The 22,980-nt window shown below is 44.2% G+C and overlaps 1 long non-coding RNA gene across 1 annotated transcript in view; it reads right to left on the reverse strand.

The window, feature by feature from the left end:
• LOC142891214 (uncharacterized) overlaps positions 1–22,980 on the reverse strand; it is a 125,325-nt gene that overhangs the window by 60,499 nt on the left and 41,846 nt on the right. The gene's annotated exons all lie outside the window — the stretch shown is intronic.

Here is a 22,980-nt window from a genome sequence, read left to right on the forward strand (position 1 = left end):
GACTTCCGCATTGATGGGATAATAGAGCATGCGCAGTTGTGTCAGTGTGGAGACCGTCACAAAACGTACGAAATTCAACATGGAAATGAATGTATTTTTTACGGAACAACTGACGATTGTTGTTTGGAAATTTTGATGATGATGATGATGATGATGATGATGAATATTATTATTATATTAATAAAATAGTATTATTATAATAATATACGATTATTTGTGTATTAAACAAGTGAGCAATGTGCCACTGAATAATAAATGATAATTCTTTGAAGCAACTCTCTATGGACCATAACAGCACTGCCACACATATTTTTTTAATTAATAACCTCTTTGGAAAGCAGACAAAGTAATAAAATGATTGGTCTATTTATTTCATCAGAACTAAAAAAATAAAAAATAAAAACTCAACGATCTTGAAAGTTCCTCCCTTTCTCTTGCACCTGTCGATGTGTGTAGCTAACACAAATTTGCAAATATTTTGTCGTCCTCATGGAATTAAACAGTATCCCATGTTAATTTATCAGCGAGTGCTCTCTCTTTTCATGCAATTCATCACTCTTAACATGTAATGCTGAATCATGAAAGCTATGGAGCAAAAAATAATAATTACATAAACGACGAGTGAAATAAAATGTGTCATTCATTCAATAAAGATTTCATTCATTCATTCATTCATCTTCTATACCCGCTTATTCCTATTCAGGGTCACGGGGGTCTGCTGGAGCCTATCCCAGCTGTCTTAGGGCGAAGGCAGTGTGACACCCTGGACAAGTCGCCAGTTCATCGCAGGGCCACATAAAGATAAACAACCATTCACACTCACATGCACACCTACGGACAATTTAGAACGTTCAATTGACCTCACATGCATGTTTTTGGAGTGTGGGAGGAAGCCGGAGAACCCGGAGAGAACCCACGCAGACACAGGGAGAACATGCAAACTCCACACAGAAAGGTCCCAGGTCCGGGCAGTTGAAAATGCCATTTTATTTCATTTAACAAAGCATATCATTATTTCATCATGCATTTAATTGTTTTGTGGTCCTGTGTTTTAGTGCTTCATAATTTTATTCTGTTGTCAAATTTGCCCATCAAAGTCAGATTATTAATCCTGTACATCAGTTTAAGGAAAACCAATTCTAGGTAATGGATTGCAGATCTTGTAGTGACCTGTTACAATGGAAAGAAATGTATACATAATAAGTACGTCCGTCTGTGTGCCCGATATTTTAGCTAACACTAAACTTTCTGCACAACTGTCTGCATTGTGTTCAAGCTTAAATGAGTTAAATATGTTTGCATACCCAATTTTAAGTAAAATTACACACAAAAAATTTTGGAATGTTTTGCTTTTTACAGCTTTCCTTTTGGGGACAGAAAAAGGTTGCAAAAATGGGTGGAAAATGTGAGAAGAAAAATCTGGACACCCAATGACAACTCCAGGCTGTGTGCTCTTCACTTTGAGGAGAAATCTTTCATTTTGCGCGGTGAGAGAAAGTGCCTAACTTCAACAGCTGTACCAACCATTTTTAGTTTCTTCAAATCAGGTAAGAGCATGGCTACCAAACAAAAGGTAAGTGAGTCACACACACACCCACACACACACACACACACGTGATTTTGATCAAATCTTTGACCACACATATTCTAAATAATGTAAAGCGGTGTCAGAGATCTTTGAAGAAGACAGTTTTCTCGTGATTCAGGAACAATGTGACAGCCATACTGTGTCTGATGTACATGTAGAGTTCACAAATGATGTAGAGATCACCAATGATGAAGAGGTCACAAATGATGAAGAGGTCAGAGCAACAATGAAGGGATTTTACATTGACTGTTCAGTTAACATGTTCAATGTTAAAATATTCACATGAAAAAAACTTGAAATTCGTTACGGCAGACGTAAAAAAATTTTTGTAAGAAAGTCTTGAAAGTTATCTTGAAATCATTTATGAGGATACTCATTATAATATTGATGAAGTGTTATTTCATGTTTTGTTGGCTGTTTCAAGGGTTTATTTAGTTTGTTGTGACACAATCTAAGGTTCAATTTGTAAAGAAATAAAAGTTCTTGTGAAAAAAGATAGTAGTCAAAGTGATATTAGTGTTATTTGTGTTTGTGTTTTTTGTAGTCTTGTCTGGATTTGTCCTGTTCGTTTCTGGTCTGTGTTTGTGTTCCCACTCTTGGCCTGCACCTTGTCGTGGTGAGTGGGCTTTTAACTAAGACAGGCCAATTATATATATTGTGTGAAGCCAGCAAAACAGTCATTATTATGAGAATTATAACTGAAGCACACTAAATAATACACCATCAGTCACATTTTGCTTTTCTGTTATTAATCTAATGTGTGTTATGTCAAGCCTCCACAGTGGCGTGCTGCAGTCAGGATGAGACGAACAAGGTGAATGGATGGACGGATTGATGAGCCCAGCGAGCCTCCACCATCCACAGACAAGCCAGTCCCATTTTCCACCCAGAAGGATGTCTCTTCCATCTATCTTTGCCTGCCAGGGAAATGCAACCAAACATAGTAATTACAGATGGTGTTGTCTCTGTTAAAGTGACACATGAAAAAAACAATATATATGTACATATATATATATATATATATATATATATATATATATATATATATATATATATATATATATATATATGTATATATATATATATATATATATATATATATATATATATATATATATATATATATATATATATATATATGTATATATATATATGTTTTGTGATTCATGTTCATGACAATAACAATCAAACAGATTTTCTTCATTCTTCCAATGAGTTTCGCAAACAAACATGGAATTTTCCCTGGATCATACTAATACGTTTGTAGAGAAAATTATAAAACACATTTTTTGCGGTTTTATATTAAAGCAGATAGTCAAACGTAAATGTAGCGTGGTAATGTTGCGAAGACACATTTATTTTTGTTTTTCTTTGTTTCTTTAGAAGCTTTTATTTTGGTATTCTGTGGAAGCACAACAGACAACACACATGTTAACGTCCGCTACGACGGTTCGCTCCGTATAGGTCTCACGAGCCACTTGAGAGACTTCCTCTCGAGCGTTATCTACTTTTTACATTTCAAAACACAGATCCATACCCGACTTCGACTTGAACTTATTAATCATGTCATTTCCCACATTCAATTTTACTCGTATACATTTAAATATTCACATTTCTACTGAATAAACATCCCATAACGTTAAACGAACACTAACGTAACCGAGCGTCAACCCTGCCTCCTGGTAACCTAGCAACGGGCTAGCCGTTGTTTCCTCTTCGCTAGGTAATCACTCGGAGACGATACATTCAAAACGTAAATTTAACTCACATACCCTCGATCTCAGACTTCAATTACGAAACAGCCACACATACATTTGCTCTTATTTTCAACCATTTCCCCTTCTCACCTGTTGAAGCACAACAGACAACACACACGTTAACGTCCGCTACAACGGTTCGCTCCACATAGGTCTCACGAGCCACTTGAGAGACCTCTCTAGCGTTATTCCCCGGGGCGAACACGACCTCCACTGGTAGAAGTGGGTAACTGCACCCTGCTCACTGATCACTCTCACACACGCCACAAACCACAACAAAAGCAGGAACAGTGCTTTGCCACAATTATGCTACATAAACACGTCCTGGTCCCCTCTGGATCCTCTTTTCCGGTCCTCGCGATCACTCTCTTGGCTGCGGTGGGCATGGTTCTGCCCGCGGTGTCTTCCTTTGTCAGGGCATTCTCTGGCCCAGTGATTTATGCGGCCGCAGATGTGGCACGCCCCCTTTTCGCCTCTGTCTCCGCTAGTCGCCCTTCGTCGGTTGTCGTTGTTCCTGTAGGGCCGTCTCGCCGTGTCACTGAGGTGCTTCATCATGGTGAGGGAGGCACGCTTTATCTTCTTGTCCTCTGCATCGCTGGCCTCCTGCAGAAGCCTCTCAGTATGCACTGCATGACGTCGGACCTCTGTCAGCCGGGCATCTTCAATCCCCACGCAGCAGCTTCTGTTAACTGCTTTGGCGATCTGGGGGAGCAGCCCTTGTCTGAAAGCAGTGATGAGGCTGGCCGTTTGGTTGACGGCAGTCCTGATGAACGTGGCGACGCTGCGGCGTCGGTGCTGGAGTGCGCAGGGTTGTACGGTGGTAGCGTTGGATGAGGGCAGGCGGGAGGAGGGAAGACAGGCATGTCCAGGAGAGGGTCCCTCAGGCCTGTAAGAGAAGGATACAGACGATTTGGTGCATTTGAATGCTCGTGTGTGAGCGGCTCCTTTTCTCCCTCCTCTGGGGAGTGTGTGTGAGTGTGTGCACCCTCTGCCGTTATCTCTGTCACCCCTGTGCTCCAGCGCCCAGCGCTGTTCACACATTTCTTTACTTGTTTCCTGTCCCTGACCTCTGCTTCAGGTTTCCAGAATGAAAAACACCTTTCATGATCTTTGATGATTTGAATCTCCCACCTTTTGGGTTTTTCTTTTTTGTAACCTTTCCCTTGGCTATATTCAGTTTATCCCGGAGGTTTCTCAATTCCTCCATACTCAGTGATCCCCCCTCTGGGAAACCATACTTTTCAACCCAAACATCCAACATATCAAGACAATCTGGACCGCATTTTTTCTGCATGTCGTCCACAATTTGTCCCCCCTGGGGAACTGCAGCAGCGACTTTGCGCTGGTTCTTCCCCATCCCTGTCTAGACTTATTACTTGTAGCTGCACAGGCGTCCCTGTGCCCCCTTTTTTTACTCAGGCGCAAAAAGGTCGAGAAAAAATTCACCCCTTCGGTACTTAGTCACCAAAGGTTTTGCCCGCTCAGCCCTCACCAACCTTCTTGGATATCTGGTGAGCGGGACAGGCCCGCGATATGACCTTGACTGGCGCGATATTATGATTTAGCGTACGTTACGCTCAACGTCATTCCGTGCGGCAGGTAAAAAAAAAGGTGGTGTTGTCCCGGGTGTCCCAATTCCATCGCAAGCCGATCGGAGCCGATTATCACCTGGGTCGTTTGTCGGGTTGGTTGACCCGTTTTGTTGTGCAACAGCTGCAACTGCAAACTGCAGGCTTCAATTTACCGACGCCTTACACATGTGATGGCATGGAGACTGTGCATTGTAGCAACATCAGTCCCCTCAGAGAGAATCTTCTCCAAAACAGGGCAGATATTTACAGAGAGAAGAAACAGGATCAGCCGCACAAAGCTGAGGCTCTTGGTTTTTCTCATTGTCAATCTTCACTAAAGGACAAAACTGTTATCTGAATGCTGATTTTTTTTCTTTTTGTTTTACACATTTTAATTTATATTTTGTTGTGTGAGTTTCTGTAAGCGTATGTTGTTTGACTTTACATTTGTGTAGTAGTAAAAAACTAAACGTTTAAAATTGGTAATAGTTATTTAGATAGAGGCACCTAGACCCACCTGTGGGTCATAACACCCCCTCTCTTAAGAACTAAACCCTATTAACATACCTACAAACAAAACTAAACAAGAAAAACCTCAGTTCCCCTGAAATAAGAATTCCGCAGCTAGTCCACATGTACACGTGATAACACATCTGCCAACACATTATCAACCCCCCTTCCTGTGGCAAATCTGGAGATTGAAGTCTTGCAGGAGCAGAGACCACCGCATCTACGAGGGCATTATAGTCTGTAAAAACCTGACCCCAAATTATCATCAAGATGGGCACTGTCAGAAGGAGAACCAACGCTTCTTTCTTAACTTCCCAGAATTGACTCTGTGTGCGTGCTGCTTACTTGTGGCATGTCCCTCTACTTCTATGTCATGGTGCAAAACTGACGTACGGCGGGGGTGGTCAGAAAACAATAGTGGGTGGCTCTCAATTAATTTAACAATATCATGACGGGCTGATGCAGGCAAATGGGACAAAAACAAGCTTAAGTTATTCATAATTTCAGAGTTTCCCAGGCGCGCCGAAGGAACACCGATTTCTTTTGTTCATGAGCCCTCCCTCCGCCAATGGGCATGGAGGGGGCGGAGGCTCAGGCGACACATTTTTCCAAGCGACGTAACGCCCGGTTCACACTGGACGCGGAAGCGCCACGAAGCGCCGCGAAGCGCCGCGAAGCGCCGCGAAGCGCCGAGCTCTTCCATTCGGCGCCCATATTAATCAATGTAGTAGTTCACACCAGACGTGAACAGGCGCGCGGCTCCCCTCGCGGATCGTGCCATGCATTTAACGTCAGTTCACTGGACGTGGAAGCGAAGCGCCGCCGAGCGCTTCCATTCGGCGCCGACGTTAATCAATGTGGTGGTTGCGCGGCTCGCGGCATGCATTTGTTGTTTCGGCGTCTGCTCTATTTCGTGCGCGAGCCGCGAGCGGTCCTCGTCAATAGTACAGGAAGTCGCTCAAAAAAACGAGAAAATCCGGTGAATTTTCAAAATAAACTAATTGCAAAATAAAAACCCAATGACAAATTCGATCATATATCATAGTTGTATGTTATATTTGTCAGTACATTGTATCAGAGTGCGAGAGAGATTAAACACACACACACACAGAGAAAGACTTGATCAAAATACGTCTGTTTGATCCTAGAGATGCCGGTCAATGATCATTATGAAAGAGGTCTTTGTCTTGAGATGGACACCTGAGTGCGTGTTTCTATTTATTTACACACACACGCACAAAAGTGAGCTATGGAGCGGGCTGGCTACGGGGCGAGGGGGGGCGATGACGAAAATGATTTATTTTATTTTTTTTTTTTTAAAGAAAAAAAAAGAAGTGAAAAAGTGAGAGTGAAAAAAAGAGTGCAGCTGAGCAGAAGCGCTTGTCGACCGTCGCGGAGCTGTTCGCGTCTGGTGTGAACCAGTTGGAGCCTCGCTCGCGAAATTCGTTGGCGCGGCGCTTCCGCTTCCATTGAAATGAATGGCACGAGCCGTTCGCCTGTTCGCGTCTGGTCTGAACCACTACATTCAGTGCGTTTACATGGCACTAGAGAAAATCGAATTATTGCCTTAGTCCGATTATGATCGGAGAACTCACTTGCATGTAAACACCTTACTCCGATTATGATTGGAGTTTGAGAACTCCGATTGGAATCGGAGAACTCCGATTGAGACACCCAGATAATGCGATTGGAATTCAAATTTCTCTGCCATGTATACGCCTTAATCGGACTATTAACTGGACAATGCGAGTGCGCATGCGCCACGCCTCGCTCTCGCGACTCATGACCGCACAACTACGTCGTCTAACAAAACAGACGGCGCGAAACAACCTGGCAAACGCGAATAAGAATGTTGACATTTGGAGAGAGGATGAGACCGGGGCGATGCTTTCTCTTCTAAAAGAGATGGACATATTAAAATAACGCGCAACGGAGACCTTTTTAAAAAGGGTAGCGCAGCAAATGCAGGGCTCCGGCTTTGCGCACCCCTGAACAAATACGTATTCCTTCGTATTTATATTTCTACCTTTTCGTTCACATTTTTTGTAAGTTAGAAGAATTTTAACTTTGTAAATAAAAGCACAGCAAAGACATGTTTTCCTGATTTGTTTTTATTTTGGTAATTTCGCTGTTATTCTGCTGGAAACGGCGTGCAGCGGCACCAGCTTCCTCCACGGTCGGCACTTTAATGAGCGTGTGTATAACTGAAGACACCGTTCCTTTGCAAAACCTGTACACAAACTCTCCCACCAGTCTGCTCCGAACCCAAATCCAACAAGAACGAGAGTTTGGGGTCCGTAGCGACGGCACAAAGCGTAGCATCGAAGTGTTGTTGTAGCCCTCCAACAGCAAACAACGTTCTTGTCTGCCTTTTAAAATAACCAGGAGCACAAGAAATAGGGTACACCTTATCTGCAAAGCAAGTAACACGTACATTATGAACTATCGTTCCATATCATAATAGATTTAATATGTCAACCGAAAGCAGCTGACCGGCTGAAAAGACTCACTCCACCCCCTAGTGTTGGGAGGAGGACCCGTCAATAATTTGAATTTCTCAACTGCATGTATACGGGGACCAAGGTGAGAACTCCGATTGGACGAGAAAACCGAATGATTGCTTAGTCCGATTAAGCTCTGCATGTAAACGCACTGATTGATTAACATGAGCGCTGAATGGAAGCGCTCGGCGATTCGCAGCGCTTCACTTCGCGGCGCGGCGCTTCCGCGTCCTGTGTGAACCGGGCGTAACTTTTCAACATTTTGACGTGGCAGACGCGGGATAATCTGTATCGGAAAGTTTGCGCTCCACGACATACGGACCAGAAAAACCAGCCTGCAAACCGGAACCGGGTAACGGCAACAATACCAACACACAACGCCTGTCTCAAAAACTCGAGCCACAGCTTTCTTGTCAAACTGCCGCTTCATTTTAGACTGGCTGGCGACAAGAGTTTTGTGAGCAGTTTCACAAGCACGATGCAAGCGTTCACGGAAAAAAAATTACGTAATCTAACACATTCTCTACTCGCTTAACATCGGAAAGCCACTTACCCCTTAACAGACGCAAGGGTCCTCTCACCGAACACTAAATCAGCTGGGCTGAACCTGAGGGACTCCCACACATACAATCGACGACTGAAGATACACTTTATGCTGCGGAACCATCACTGTGCTCATTTTAACCCCCCCCCCCACACACACACACACACTAAAATATACGAATTGCAGTAGGTTGGTTTTGTTGCTCTTGGTTGTCCGTTAGTTTTTTGAGAGTTAGTAGTAGATAGATCCCTAGATAGTAAGTTTGATAGATGGATAGAAATAGATAAGTTAGTTAAAGTTACACACACGCACATATATATATATATATATATATATATATATATATATATATATATATATATATACATATATATATATATATATATATATATATATATATATATATATATATATATATATACATATATATATATATATATATATATATATATATATATATATTAACCTCTTTCAATGAACTCCAAAACATACATGGTCAAAATCCATATTATTATTATGTTGTTGTTTTTTTTAAATGCTCATACAAAACAAAAAAAAGGTGTCACATCCACTTGTAGTGCATTATTTTTGCCAGCAAGCTTCTCTTGTTACGACTGACCACATTGACCCATATTTTCCATATACTCACCTGAATCAGGTACCCTGCAAGGGCAACGACCTTCCCCGAGGTGATCGGTGGAGTGACGTGCAACCAGCACGTGATCGGTGGAGTGACGTGCAACCAGCACTTGACCTCTACGACGAGCTTCCACCCACGGAAGTGCCATAGGAGGACACGGATTAAATAGTATGGCTTGTCCACCAGAAGGCTGTATTATGGTGTACATAATATAAAACTTCTGCCAAGTTCTGCTTGTATTGCAATGGTTGGTGTTCCTGAAGTTTCATTTTTCGTCCCTTTTTATTTTTTACATCCATGTTTGTGATGAAATAGTATTGTGAATCGCTAGCTCGCATTGCATGCTGGGAAACAGCGTCACTCAAGGAAGTTTTGGCTTCGCTGACACGGTCCTGAAGGGAAGTGGGTTTTAGTGCACTGGAACGGGATGAATGTGTTCAATCAAGCAGTACAAACCTGATTAATTGTCTTAATACTTCACTTGGAATGGCCATATTGTTTAGGATTAGAATTAGATGACAACTTCTTCACAATATTTGCAACTATTCAATTTGACCAGCAGGTGTCAGTAGAAGATGAAATTTCATGTTGACTATTTCCTAATGGAAGTGCTCTCTTTACTTTGGGTTTTTCTCATAATTATTTGAAGTGTAGGCCTGTAGTTGATGAGGAATCACGGTGTGCTAACGCTACTCAAACAGCTTCGATGAAAAAAGGGAGTGTGATTTGGGTTTGTGGTACATTATGACAATCTTGGACTTGCAAGACTGAGGCGACGGTTCAATTCCCATCAACGTGTATTATATATGTGTTATTTAGCTCATCTATTCTACATTTTAAATAGATCACATTTGACATCTGAACACTGAACACTTACTATTAAACATAATTTTTAGACTATGGGCTATTTAGTCTTGTTTTAGGATATAATATAATTCATTGCACAAACTGTCAGGCTAAGTATAGAGCTATAGTCTACTACAATCAGTCGTGCCAAAAAAGAGACATTGTCTTTATTTTTCATTTTTATTTTATTGTATCAGCATTGAACCATACAAGCATGTAGTGTTGTCCAACAAGAATGTATGGCGAATCAAATCCCAAACAACCTATGAAACAATGGACACGTTTCTATTGCACTTCATTTTATTGAGCACTAGATGACCTCCTCGAGCACTGTGTCGTTGAAGCCTCGAGTAATGAACCATTTTTTGAAACAAGTGTCGAAGCTTCAACAAAGCCTCCATCGGCCATCACTACCTACGGCTGCGTGCTCTAACACCATTTCAGAAGTGACTAACTGCAGACTTGGGAGCGGAGGAGGGATGACAGTCAGGCTGGCTCGACTGCTCCTCCTTCTCAGCCGTGGCGCGTCCAATCAGCAGCCGACATCCAGGACCGCACCTGCAAGGCGTCACCACTCTCTCTCTCTCTCACACACAAAATAAATTGTGTTCAATCATGTTAAACTTGGTTGGGGCACAGCCATGGCTCTTTATATTTTATTTTTTATTTTATTTTGTATTTTATTTTGAAGTTAGCGCTTTGCATTCTGGGCGATCCTCAGTACAGAGGAAGCCCATGAAGCAGGTGAGACGGTCTCCTCCCTGCTGAGACAGAAATTAATGCAATAAGTTGAGCTATGCTTCATCTAACTGTGTTTCAGTGTTTAAATGTGTGCTGGTGTCTTTCATTTAATTTTTAATTTTTAATTTTTTTTTAGCAAAGTTCGTTTTTTTTTAATTGCTATTAAAAACGATTAGCATGCTAGCATGTCCATTAGCAGCACACAGCTCTCATACGGAGCACGTTGTCTCTGCAGGAGGTGACCAAGTTTCACGGAGCAAGTTATGGTTGTGTCCCATTCTGTTTCAGGTATGTGTGTGTAACTGGAAGAATGTTACAGTGTATAAAAATGGAGCTTTAGGGAGCGAATTATTGAAATTGCGAATGTCATTTTTTTGTATTTTGTAGAAAAATGTATTTTATTTTTAATATTATTTGTATTGTAGAAACAACAACTATACGATCACTACTTCAGTACAGAGGAAGCCCATGAAGCAGGAGGTGACCAAGTTTCACGGAGCAAGTTATGGTTGTGTCCCATTCTGTTTCAGAGAATAAACTGCTGCTCCACACCTGACTTCTGCAAGTCTTCATTATACAGCAAGCAGGACAGAATAGGAGAGGTCACATTGGTGCCGTGACTCGAGACTCTTTTGTTGTGCTACCGATGCTGCAGAGCGACCCGGGGACTGTTCTGCTGCTGCTGTTCATCTGCGGTCACTGAAGTCGGTCAGATGTGTTGCTTTTGTGCAGTGTTAGACATCAGATAGAGGGTTTATGTACTTTTATTTGATTTTCTTTTTCTTTTTTTTCTTTTCTTTTTTTTTCAGTTTCCAGTCTAGGCCTTTTGTGGTTTCATCCTTTTGTTTTGTGGTATTGTGTTTTGTTAACTTTTTGGAAAGATGAGTAATCCTCAGGGTAATGTTTTTGTAACTCCTTATGGTGCTGGCAGAGGGAGGGGTTTTATGCATCCTTCAAGTTTACTGTTTGAGAGTCCTGTTCCGGGGGGTGGTGTAGTGTTGGGTAATCAGTGTACACCTGGGCCCCCCTTGCTCAGTACTGGTGTTATCCCTCCCCCCAACTCAGATGCAAACCCTCATGCCCTTGCTAGCCAGGGCACGCATTCCCCTGTCCCGGACAGGCACAGCATGTGTTCCCCTGCACCTACCCCTGATGTTATTGCTGCTAGTATTGTAGGTCAGATGGGTGATGCATTGATTCAACAGGTCAGCCAGCGGGTGGCACAGGACATTATCTCTCACCTCAGTGCATCTGTCACTACCCCTTTACTCAGTGCTGCCCCTTCACCTGCCCATGCTGATATGCTAGCCAGTTCCCCTTTACATAGTGCTACCCCTCGACCTAGCCATGCAAATGTGTCTGCCACAAATGCTTTTGACGTGTCCCATTTGCAATATGTCCCTCATCGAAAGCTGAAGGAGCCCCCCTGCTTCAGAGGAGACAACTCAGACTCTGTTTCCGTCCAGGAGTGGGAGGAGCTCATGAGGAGTTTCATTAAGAGGGGGAATCTGCAACCTGAGGAACAAGCGGAGGAGATCCTTGTTCATCTTGGTGGCAAAGCAAAGGATGTTGTCAGGTTTGGGACCAGGAACAGTGGTATTAACATCACCTGTAACCCCGATGCCATTTATGGTCTCTTGCGGAAGCACTTTGATTCTGTTCCGTGTTCACCACTCCCATTAGCAGACTTTTCACCACTCTTCCTGGGAAGGGTGAGGATGCCTTTGACTACTGGCTTAGACTGAACCGCGCTGTTGACTTGGCCATTGAACGTCTGAAGGAGCAAGGAAAGTCACTGGACAGCCCCAGCACTGAGGTGACTCGAATGTTCATAAAGAACTGCCCTTCTACTGAGCTCGCCATGACCTTCAGGTCGAAGACGATAGACAAGTGGACTGCTCGTGAAGTCCAAGACATTCTGAACGAATATAATTCTGAAATGATGTCAGTGAACAGAACTTTCAGAGAAAGGGTGTCAGTGAATGCTCTTGCTGCTGTCTCGCCACCTGCACCACCTGCTGAAGAACAGAGCCCACTGCAGCCACAGGCCACTGACCCTGATGCCCTGAACCGCCTTATTAACATGCTGGAGAAGGTGCTCCTGCAAAGATCTTCCCCAGCTTCAAACAGTCCTGTTCATGGTCCGACTCGACGGCCTGGCCCAAGGCACCCCAGGATCGGTGGGTTGCACTTGGAGGAAATGTCTTCTTCTCCACCATGGACTTGACGTCTGGCTTCTACAATGTGCCACTCCATGAAGAGCACAAAAAATACACAGCTTTCTCTTCACCTTTTGGCCTCCACTAGTACAACAGAATGCCACAAGGTCTGTCCAACAGTCCTGCAACATTCATGCGAATGATGATGTCAATCTTCGGGGATGAAAACTTCACTAGTCTGCTCTGCTATCTTGATGACCTGATGGTCTTTGCCCCAACTGAACAGCAGGTGCTTGAGTGTCTAGAGATGGTGTTCTCCCGTCTGAAAAGTCACAAACTCAAACTGGCCCCCAAGAAGTGTCATCTCTTGCGGAGGTCAGTAAGGTTCCTGGGACATGTCATTTGTGGGGAGGGGGTGATGAAGGACCCTGACAAGATGAAAGCCATCATGGATGTGGGAGAGGCTGACCTGATGGAGAGTGATGGTGTGACCCCTTCCTGGAGGAAGATTAATTCTTTCCTGGGCCTAATCTTCTACTATCAGCACTTCATAGCTGACTGCTCTGCTAAAGCAAAACCCTTGTTCAGACTCCTCTCTGGAAGGCAGGTGCAGCATAAGGCCATGAGAGGCAGGAAGGTGAAAAAGCGATCATCTGCTCCACCAGCGCTTATGGCGAGCGACTGGACTGCTGCATGCAAAGATTCGTTCCAGACCCTGAAGAATGAATTAGCTTGCAATGTCACCTTATCCCACCCCAACTTCAGTGAGCCCTTCGTTCTCGCTGTTGATGCGTCGTTTGATGGCATTGGCGCAGTCCTGTCGCAAGTGCCACCAGGTGAGACTGTTGCTCGACCTGTCGCTTTCGCCAGCAAGACACTGTCCCAATCACAAATTAACTATCCAGCGCACAGGTTGGAATTCCTGGCGTTAAAATGGGCCATTTGTGACAAGTTTGGTCATTGTCATTGCCCATTGTCCTACATCTTAACAAAGCCATGTTTGGACGCATGTGAACAAAGATGGGTTGCTAAGCTTGCCGCATTCGATTTCGATCTGAAGTATGTCCCTGGCGTTAAGAACGTTGTCGCTGATGCGCTAAGCCGCGAGCCATTCGTTCAGTCATGTATCAGTCAACGTCTGATGAAAGAGCCCTACGTTGCACTGCTGGACGAAGTTAATGGCGTCGTCAGGGGTACAGTGCAAGATGCCTTCCGGCTGACAACTGCCAAGTTCTTCAAGAAAGGGAACCAAGACCATCCGATTCTGATGCTGAAGCCCTTATTTTATTTTGAAAGGTGACCCGCAGCTATTTTAGGTCGAGAAAAAAAAATGGCCGAAATGTTTGTTTGATGGAAAGCTGGTCAAGCCGGAGTGGTTGGTGAGCCAAAAATTCTTTTGACCTCACGTTGTCTGTGTTGCCTCGACCCAAAAACTCAAGAAGGAAAATAAACGAGTTAAATGGAACCCACGTCTCATCAATTTATGAATGATGTAGTGGTGCTGGTATGACGGACGGACATTGAAGACACCTGAGCGTCAAAGGTAAAGAGCGGCTACATGAATGAAAACTGTGGAACTACACAGTCAATCAACACAATCAACACATTGAACACACAAACACATCACATCCTTCCTTCATTTGGCAGCAGACAATAAAACAGCAGTTGGATCAAAGATGCAGTGGAGTCCGAAGAGACGCCAGTGAAGGATCTCTGATCCAGTGGAGCTCCAAGCTGCAGTGACTTTACACACAACTGAGCATCATGTTGAGTTGAAGCAGCAGATCAGAGCAACACTGTCAGTCACAACAGGACGTGTTGACACTCAGTGGCTGGAACACACTGGAGTGTGAAGCTGCACTGAGGACACTGTAGTGGAGACACTGAGGACCTGGGGCTTCATTTACAAAAACGTACATGGATTTCATCCTGAAACAAAAAAATCTGGATGTTCAAAATGTTGCGAACGCACAAATGCACACCCATTTCCTTTGAGCGTCCCAATCCTCGTGGAATTGATCGCACATGAGCACGAGCCCTGCTCCTCCCTCGGAACATCTCCACATACAAAGCGTTGTCCCCCCTTGTTGGAAATCCAACATGCTGGTGGACTTTTGGAAGGACAGTCTTGAGGTCAGCATGACTAAAATCTCCAGTGAGGATGGTAAAGCTTTTGGGTTTGCTGTCTGTTGATCACTGATGGCCTGGTACAGTTCATTGAGTGCAGCGTTCCTCTCACTGCTGTTGTTGGTGGGAGGGATGTAAACTGCAACTAGCAAAATGGCAGTAAACTGCCAGGGCAGATAGAATGGACGGCACTTTATGATCATCAACTGTGCCAGTGGTGAACAGTGTTTGCATACCACTGCAGTGTCCCGGCACCACGCACCACAGATGTAAACACATGCTGCACCACCGCGGGACTTCCCTCCATTTACATGATGATGGTGATGATGATGATGATGATGATGATGATCAGACATTAATGAGTCTTGATTCACTTTCACTGTCTTTAGAATCTCACATGTCGACCACAACTTCTCTCTCTGCTCTCCCTCATCCAGTGAACTCTCAGAGCTTCAGTGTGCAGTGGTGTCTTCAGCTCTGCAGTCCAGCCCCTCCCACCTCACACTGCTGGACCTGAATGAGAACTTCCTGAGGGATCCTGGAGTGAAGCTGCTCTGTGCTGGACTGCAGAGTCCAAACTGCAGACTGGAAGTTCTCAGGTCAGTTCCTGCTTTCTACTGGTGGACAGTGTGTGTCAGCAGATGACAACTGGTGTGTAACGCTGCTCAGTGTGAAGACTTTGAAGCAGATATTCAAGACTCATCTAGACAAAGTGGATGTTGTTGATATTTTCATGTCAACAATCTGCAGCCAGAAAAGACTTTGGATGGTGGAAGAAAGTGTGGAAAATGTCTCCAGTCACTTTGGAGCTCAATGGAAGTTGTTGATTGGTGATGAAGGTCACATGACTGAGCAGAAGATCCTGTGAAGAAATATTAGAGGCAGATTAATAGTGCAGCAGTATTTCTTCATCTTGTCCTTTGAATGTGTTTGACTTGTAACGAGTCTCTGATGACTGAAAACAGCCACAAGCACACAAAGGACTCACTGATTATTTTCCATCTTCACTGCTGATTGGCTGCACACTGACTGACACACTGCTGTTGTTATTGTGTTGACAACCCACTGGCACAATGACTCCTTTGAGGGAATGACTCAGTGATCCCAACAGCTGCACATCTGGATCATCAACAGGGAGAAATTACTCTGAATATGACATTTACACCATGGAAGAAATCAAATATTGATTCTTTATTCAGGCTGGAGAACTGCTGGTTGACAAAGCTCAGCTGTGATTGGCTGCTCTCAGCTCTGAAGTCCAACCCCTCCCACCTCAGAGAGCTGAACCTGAGTTGGAACCACCTTAAGGATTCATCAGTGAAGGAGCTGAGTGGTTTTCTGCAGAGTCCAGACTGTAAACTGGAGACTCTGGGGTCAGTTCACCCTCTTCACTCTACAACTTCTATCACTCTTGTTGTTGTTGTCATGATTTTCACTTCACTGCTGTTGGAAATTCAATTTGCAGACACTTTTTTTTATAATGAATGAAAGGGCGTGTTTTCTTTGCCTCACCTCGCCTCGCCATGGTATGGTGTTTGGGTGTTTGCACTGGCCACTACACAGTTGTAGGGGGCGCTGTTTTGGTACCTCAATCCCCCAGGGTCCGAGCAAGACGAAGCGAGTTTAGTGGTGACGTAGCGACGAGCAGGGCCCTGGATTGGCTCCGTGTCCGCGTCGATGTTCCCTGTCAGAGCGGACATCCACGCCAACTCCTTTGACACAGAACTTCCGTGTCAGGTACATTTTACCGTGAATACAAGTAGCTACTATTGGTGTTGTACAAATACATTTATGTGTATACAGTTTTTGAAAACAGCTTTTTCAATACATGTTTACTTTCGTCTTTTGGGGAGAGGCAGGCGAACCGGGAATGCCCTCGACGTCGCGAGTGTGTTCAACCATATTCGCGAAAACGGCAAATGGCGAAGCGCTCGGTAAAGAAAATAAATCGAGTTGCTCCTGCGTGAGGCGCGGTAAGCTAGGGAACCCCAGGAGTCTTGAGGAGAGACGAAATACTGATTCGTCGAGAGGACGTGGCTCTTGGCCGCGAGGAAGCCTCAAACACCGCGGCATATAACAAAGTCGTCCTTGGCTCGCTAGGGCAGCTATTTCAAATAAGGAGGCGTGTTTACTGTCTGTTTTTCTGTTTGTTTGTTTTTAAATAAACGCTATTTCCCGTTGTATCCGTCTCGTGTTTACTTTTGGTGAAAATATGAAGGTTGAACTACACATTTGCTCGCATGGAAAACGAAACAATAAATTATAAATGTTGCTGCATAAATGATCAACTGTGACTTCAGTGAGGGAAAGTGTTCTTTCTTGAACAGAAAAGCAACCACAGACCGAGCAGCAGGTATGAAACAACTTCTACTTTGTCCATCTCTGCGCTGTTGTGTATCGCACAGAAGTGATGCTGGGGAAAACATTGTCCCGCTTTACCGTGTCGACTCCGCCCACGGTCTCGTAATCACAGAGCCAATGAAAACGCAATCGTACCGAGGCGAACCGTGGTGAGGCGAGGCAATGAAAACACGCCCTAAACTGGGCTTGAAGGTACAGTGGGTAAAATCCTCCCATCTAGTGGTCAGATTGCAGACTGCTTTTGTTGCAGATTCTGAAGTCGACGTTTCACTATGATGTTCAGAGTGATGACACCCTGGTAAAATTCCATCGTTATAAACATATAACAAAAATATGATTTTCACTTCACTGCTGTTGGAAATTCAATTTGCAGTCACTGGTTTGTGTTTGAAATGAGTGGAACTGGGTTTGAAGCAGGGGTGTCCATTAGGTCAATCATGTGGAGTCCTCGTCACTTCCAGCAGGTAGAATGGTTCAGGCAGGAACTCAGTGATCTTGGTCATAATGTACGATGTGCTGGATTTTGTTTTTATATGTGCTGGATTTTACAGTCAAAGGTAAATGAGACGAATCGGCTTCTGCACTGCTCAGATCAAATAAAGGAGACATAAAGCAGATTTCATTTTAAATCTGAAACTATAATAATTGTTAAAATCAATGTATACTTCAGATACCTGCATTCTGTATGAGAGCAGACAGGGACAGCAAAAAGAGTTTGGCTGTTGTTTTCTTTAAATACACGCCAAACTACCGTGCTTGTCACGTGAGCCTGCAATCCTGGCGTAAACTGACGGAGACGCCTCACTCGCAAAATACGCTTCAAAGTCACGCACAGCAGAAGCACCGGAGATCCTGGGAGATGCTGCTAGCAAAACATCTGCGTTCCACACACACACACACACACACACACACACACACACACACACACACCGATTGTATAGTAGGTAGATCTTTTTGACTTGGTCATTTTAAAAGTAGCTCGCATGTTGAAAAAGTGTCAGCACCCCTGGTTTAAAGGTACAGAGTGTAAAATCCTGCCATCTGCTGGTCAGATTTCAGATTGCAGCGCTCATTCACTCACCCTCTCTCCTTTGTTGAGTGTCAGATTCTAAAGTTGACATTTGACTTTGATTCTAAACTCTCCATCATTTCTTCTCTATTCAGGTTGGAGGGCTGCAGGTTGTCAGAGCTTAGCTGTGATTGGCTGCTCTCAGCTCTGAAGTCCAACGACTCCCACCTCAGACACCTGGACCTGGGTCAGAACCAACTGCAGGATTCATCAGTGAAGGAACTGAGTGGTTTTCTGCAGAGTCCAGACTGTAAACTGGAGACTCTGAGGTCAGTTCACCCTCTTCACTCTACAACTTCTATCACTCTTGTTATTGTTGTCATGATTTTCACTTCACTGCTTTTAGAAATTCAATTTGCAGTCACTGGTTTGTGTTTGAAATGAGTGAAACTGGGTTTGAAACAGGGGTGCCCATTAGGTCGGAGAGAGAGAGAGAGGGAGAGAGAGAGAGAGAGAGAGCGAGAGAGAGAGAGAGCTTTAAGAGTGGAGTCCTCGTCACTTACAGCAGGTAGAATGGTTCAGGCAGGAAGTCAATGATTAGAAAACACGGTGGTTGTGGTTGATCTTGGGGTGAATTCCAATTCCTCCCTTAACCCTCAATCTCAACCCTCAATCTCAAAAATGCGCGCTCCCTGCTAGGTGCAAATGCTGTCCCGATTCTAAGAACGTCCAGTTGAGGGAGGAGATTAAGGGCTGTATCGCCCTCAATATTGAGATTCTCCGGGACCACCCTTGGCAGTGAGGGCTACCCAGAAGGCATTGCGTATTTTCGCCAAGACATCTTCGAAAAAGATGGCGACAAAAAAGCGAGCTACAAATGGAAGTATTTTCTTAGTTCATAAAGATATAAATATTACAAAACCATTTTATTGTCTTAGTTTAAGAGTTTTTTATGGATTATTGACATCGTTGTTGCGTAACATTTTTATTTTTTTTACTTTACGATGTTTGTCAGCCGGACCGGCGGTCCCGGCTTCACGTTACTTGTGTACCTCGTTGTGTAGCGACGGAGGACTTCTTCTTTTTCATCGTCTTTTTCTTCTTCTCCTTCTTCTTTGTCGTTGTCGTCTTCTTGACAGACTGGACTTAGCTTTGGCGTACGGCAGCCCCCCACAGTCTGAAGACGTAACTGCACTTAAGGGGTGTCCCATTTCTAAGCCCTTACACTTATTTTTGAGGGCCAAGATTGAGGGCCAAAGATTGAGGGTTAAGGGCGAGGGTTGAGATTGAGGAGTTAAGGGAGGAATTGGAATTGGCCCTTGGTCATAATGTCCGATGTGCTGAATTTTGTTTTGACGCCTCGCTCGCAAAATACGCTTCAAAGTCACGCACAGCAGAAGCACCGGAGATCCTGGGAGATGCTGCTAGCAAAACATGTGCGTTACACACACACACACACACACACACACACACACACACTCACACACACACACTCACACACACACACACCGATTGTTTAGTAGGTAGATCTTTTTGACTTGGTCATTTTAAAAGTAGCTTGCATGTTGAAAAAGTGTGAGCACCCCTGGTTTAAAGGTACAGAGTGTAAAATCCTGCCATCTGGTGGTCAGATTTCAGCGCTCATTCACTCACCCTCTCTCCTTTGTTGAGTGTCAGATTCTAAAGTCGACTTTTGACTTTGATTCTCAGAGTGATGACACCCTGGAAAAACTCTCCATCATTATAAACTCTCCTTCATTTCTTCTTTATTCAGGTTGTGGAGGTGCAGTTTGTCAAAGCTCAGCTGTGATTGGCTGCTCTCAGCTCTGAAGTCCAACCCCTCCCACCTCAGACACTTGGACCTGAGTTGGAACCACCTTCAGGATTCAACAGTGAAGGAGCTGAGTGGTTTTCTGCAGGGTCCAGACTGTAAACTGGAGACTCTGAGGTCAGTTCACCCTCTTCACTCTACAACGTCTATCACTCTTGTTGTTGTTGTCATGATTTTCACTTCACTGCTGTTGGAAATTCAATTTGCAGTCACTGCTTTGTGTTTGAAGCATATGAAATTGGGTGGAAAGGTACAGTGTGTAAAATCCTACCATCTAGTGGTCAGATTTCAGATTGCTTTAGTGTCAGATTCTGAAGTCAACATTTCACTTTGATTTTCAGAGTGATGACACCCTGGAAAAACTCTCCATCATTTCTTCTCTATTCAGGTTGTGGAGATGTAGTTTGTTAGAGCTCAGCTGTGATTGGCTGCTCTCAGCTCTGAAGTCCAACCCCTCCCACCTCAGATACCTGGACCTGGCTGAGAACTATCTTCAGGATTCATCAGTTAAGGAGCTGAGTGGTTTTCTGCAGAGTCCAGACTGTAAACTGGAGACTCTGAGGTCAGTTCACCCTCTTCACTCTACAACTTCTATCACTCTTGTTGTTGTCGTCATGATTTTCACTTCACTGCTGTTGGAAATTCAATTTGCAGACACTGGTTTGTGATAGTAATGAATGAAACTGGGCTTGAAGGTACAGTGGGTAAAATCCTCCCATCTAGTGGTCAGATTGCAGATTGCAGATGCTGAAGTGGACATTTCACTTTGATTTTCAGAGTGATGACACCCAGGAAAAACTCTCTATCATTATAAACTCCATCATTTATTCTCTGTTCAGGTTGTGGGGCTGCAATTTGTCAGAGCTCAGCTGTGATTGGCTGCTCTCAGCTCTGAAGTCCAACCCCTCCCACCTCAGAGAGCTGGGCCTGAATATGAACCCCCTGAAGGAGTCATCAGTGAAGGAGCCACTGATGGATCCTGTCTACAGCAGTGACCATCAACTGGAGAGTGAGAGGTTAGTACTGGTTTGGAAGCAGTGGATGATGGTTCCAGCACCAAAGCCAGTTGATCCCACAGCAGAGGTCCAGTGTTCCCAGTCACAGTGTGAGAGGAGGATGGTGACGTCCAGCTGCTCCTCATTCATCCAACATCTGCTGCCAAACTGCTTCTTCTCTCAGTTCACCACCCAATTATTGATCAGTTCATCTTCATCAGGCCTCAGTATCAGTCCAACACTCCATGGTCACATGACCTTCTGATCTTCCACACTTGACATGTGACTGAGAGTCTGCTTCTTCTCACCAGTCACTCCATCATCTCCATCAACAGTCAACGTCTCTGTGATGATGCGTTCAAGGACCGTGAGTCCTGACTCCTGCTGTCTCTTCTTATCTTTGCAGGTGGTGGTGAGGATGAGGAGAGTGAAGAGGAGCGCTCCATCTACTGGTGGCTGACAGAACTACAACCAGTGGAGCCAAACAGCAAGCTGCACGCACCAACACTGTGTGGGTGTGTCACGACCTTTGACCCCAGTGCAGCCTGGTGGCTGGCGGACTGCTTCTCCCTACAAGCTGCTGTGGTTACTGGGAGAGACGTCCCAGAAGCCACTGGTGGAGCTGAATCCTCAGTGGAAGAAGCAGGACTTGGAGCAGCTGCTCAGTGAAGGCAGCAGCAACACAACCACTGCTTCTGCTCTCATCATCCACGGCTGGAACATCTCAGCATGAAGGTTCCACACATCAACAACACACTGCTCTGCTCTCACTTCAGAGTTCTATAACATCTTCATTTTGGAGGTGAAAAATACTTTTCAAGAGACTTTATTTCTGCTTCATGATCTTAAATAAGGAAATCATGTGGAAAAGATAAAGTGATTCACAACACCTGTGATGGGAACTCAAATCATAATTGAATTATAAGTAAGACAAAAGAAATTTCCCTCAAAATAATTCATGGTTTTGATGCTTGCCAGATGTTTGTGTGGAGATTTCAGAAGGACGTCAATGAATCAGAAGGAAACCAGATCATTTATTTTATGTGATTATGTTATATCATCCTAACTTTGTTACGAGCTCAAACATTATATTTCAATGATTCAATATTCTGACAATAAAAGCCATCACAACCTCTGACCTGTGTAACCTTGACCTCAACTGACATTTCATTTCTGCTGCTTTAACACTTTGATTATATATCTCCTGAAGTCCTGCCATGGGGATTCTCCATATCTGAATAACTTGTGTACTCAAACCTTCTGTAGGCCATACCCACTTCTCCACTCGGTCTCAACATAAACCACATGAATCAATGAAAATAAATCTCACTTTTACAAACAAATCCAATTCAGTTCAAATATAATTTAAATAAAATAAATGATACATTATAATTAATCACCAACAGATAAATCAATGCTGGATATGAGGTGGTTTGCCCTCTCTGGGTCGGTGGGGAGGCCCTGCCTCAGGGGGAGGAGTTCCAGCATCTCGGGGTCTTGTTTAGGACGCCTCCCTGGGGAGGTGTTCCAGGCATGTCCCACCAGGAGGAGACCCTGCTGGAGGGACCAGGTCTCTGGGTTGGACTGGGAAGCCTTGGGGTCCCACTGGAGGAGCTGGAGGAGGTGACTGGGTCCAGGGAAGTCTTGGGGTCTCTGCTGAGGCTGCTGCCCCCAAGACCTGACTCCGGATACGGCAGTAGAAGATGGATGGATGGATGGATGCCAGGTGATAGAACATTTCATAAAAACAGACTCTGCATTATAACTTCTATTACACTAAAAATAATTCACTCCAATATA

The sequence above is a fragment of the Nelusetta ayraudi genome, unplaced genomic scaffold (genome assembly GCF_046127955.1).
Source record: "Nelusetta ayraudi isolate G7.1 ecotype Tasmania unplaced genomic scaffold, CSIRO-AGI_Nayr_v1 ptg000029l, whole genome shotgun sequence".
Lineage (NCBI taxonomy): Eukaryota > Metazoa > Chordata > Actinopteri > Tetraodontiformes > Monacanthidae > Nelusetta > Nelusetta ayraudi.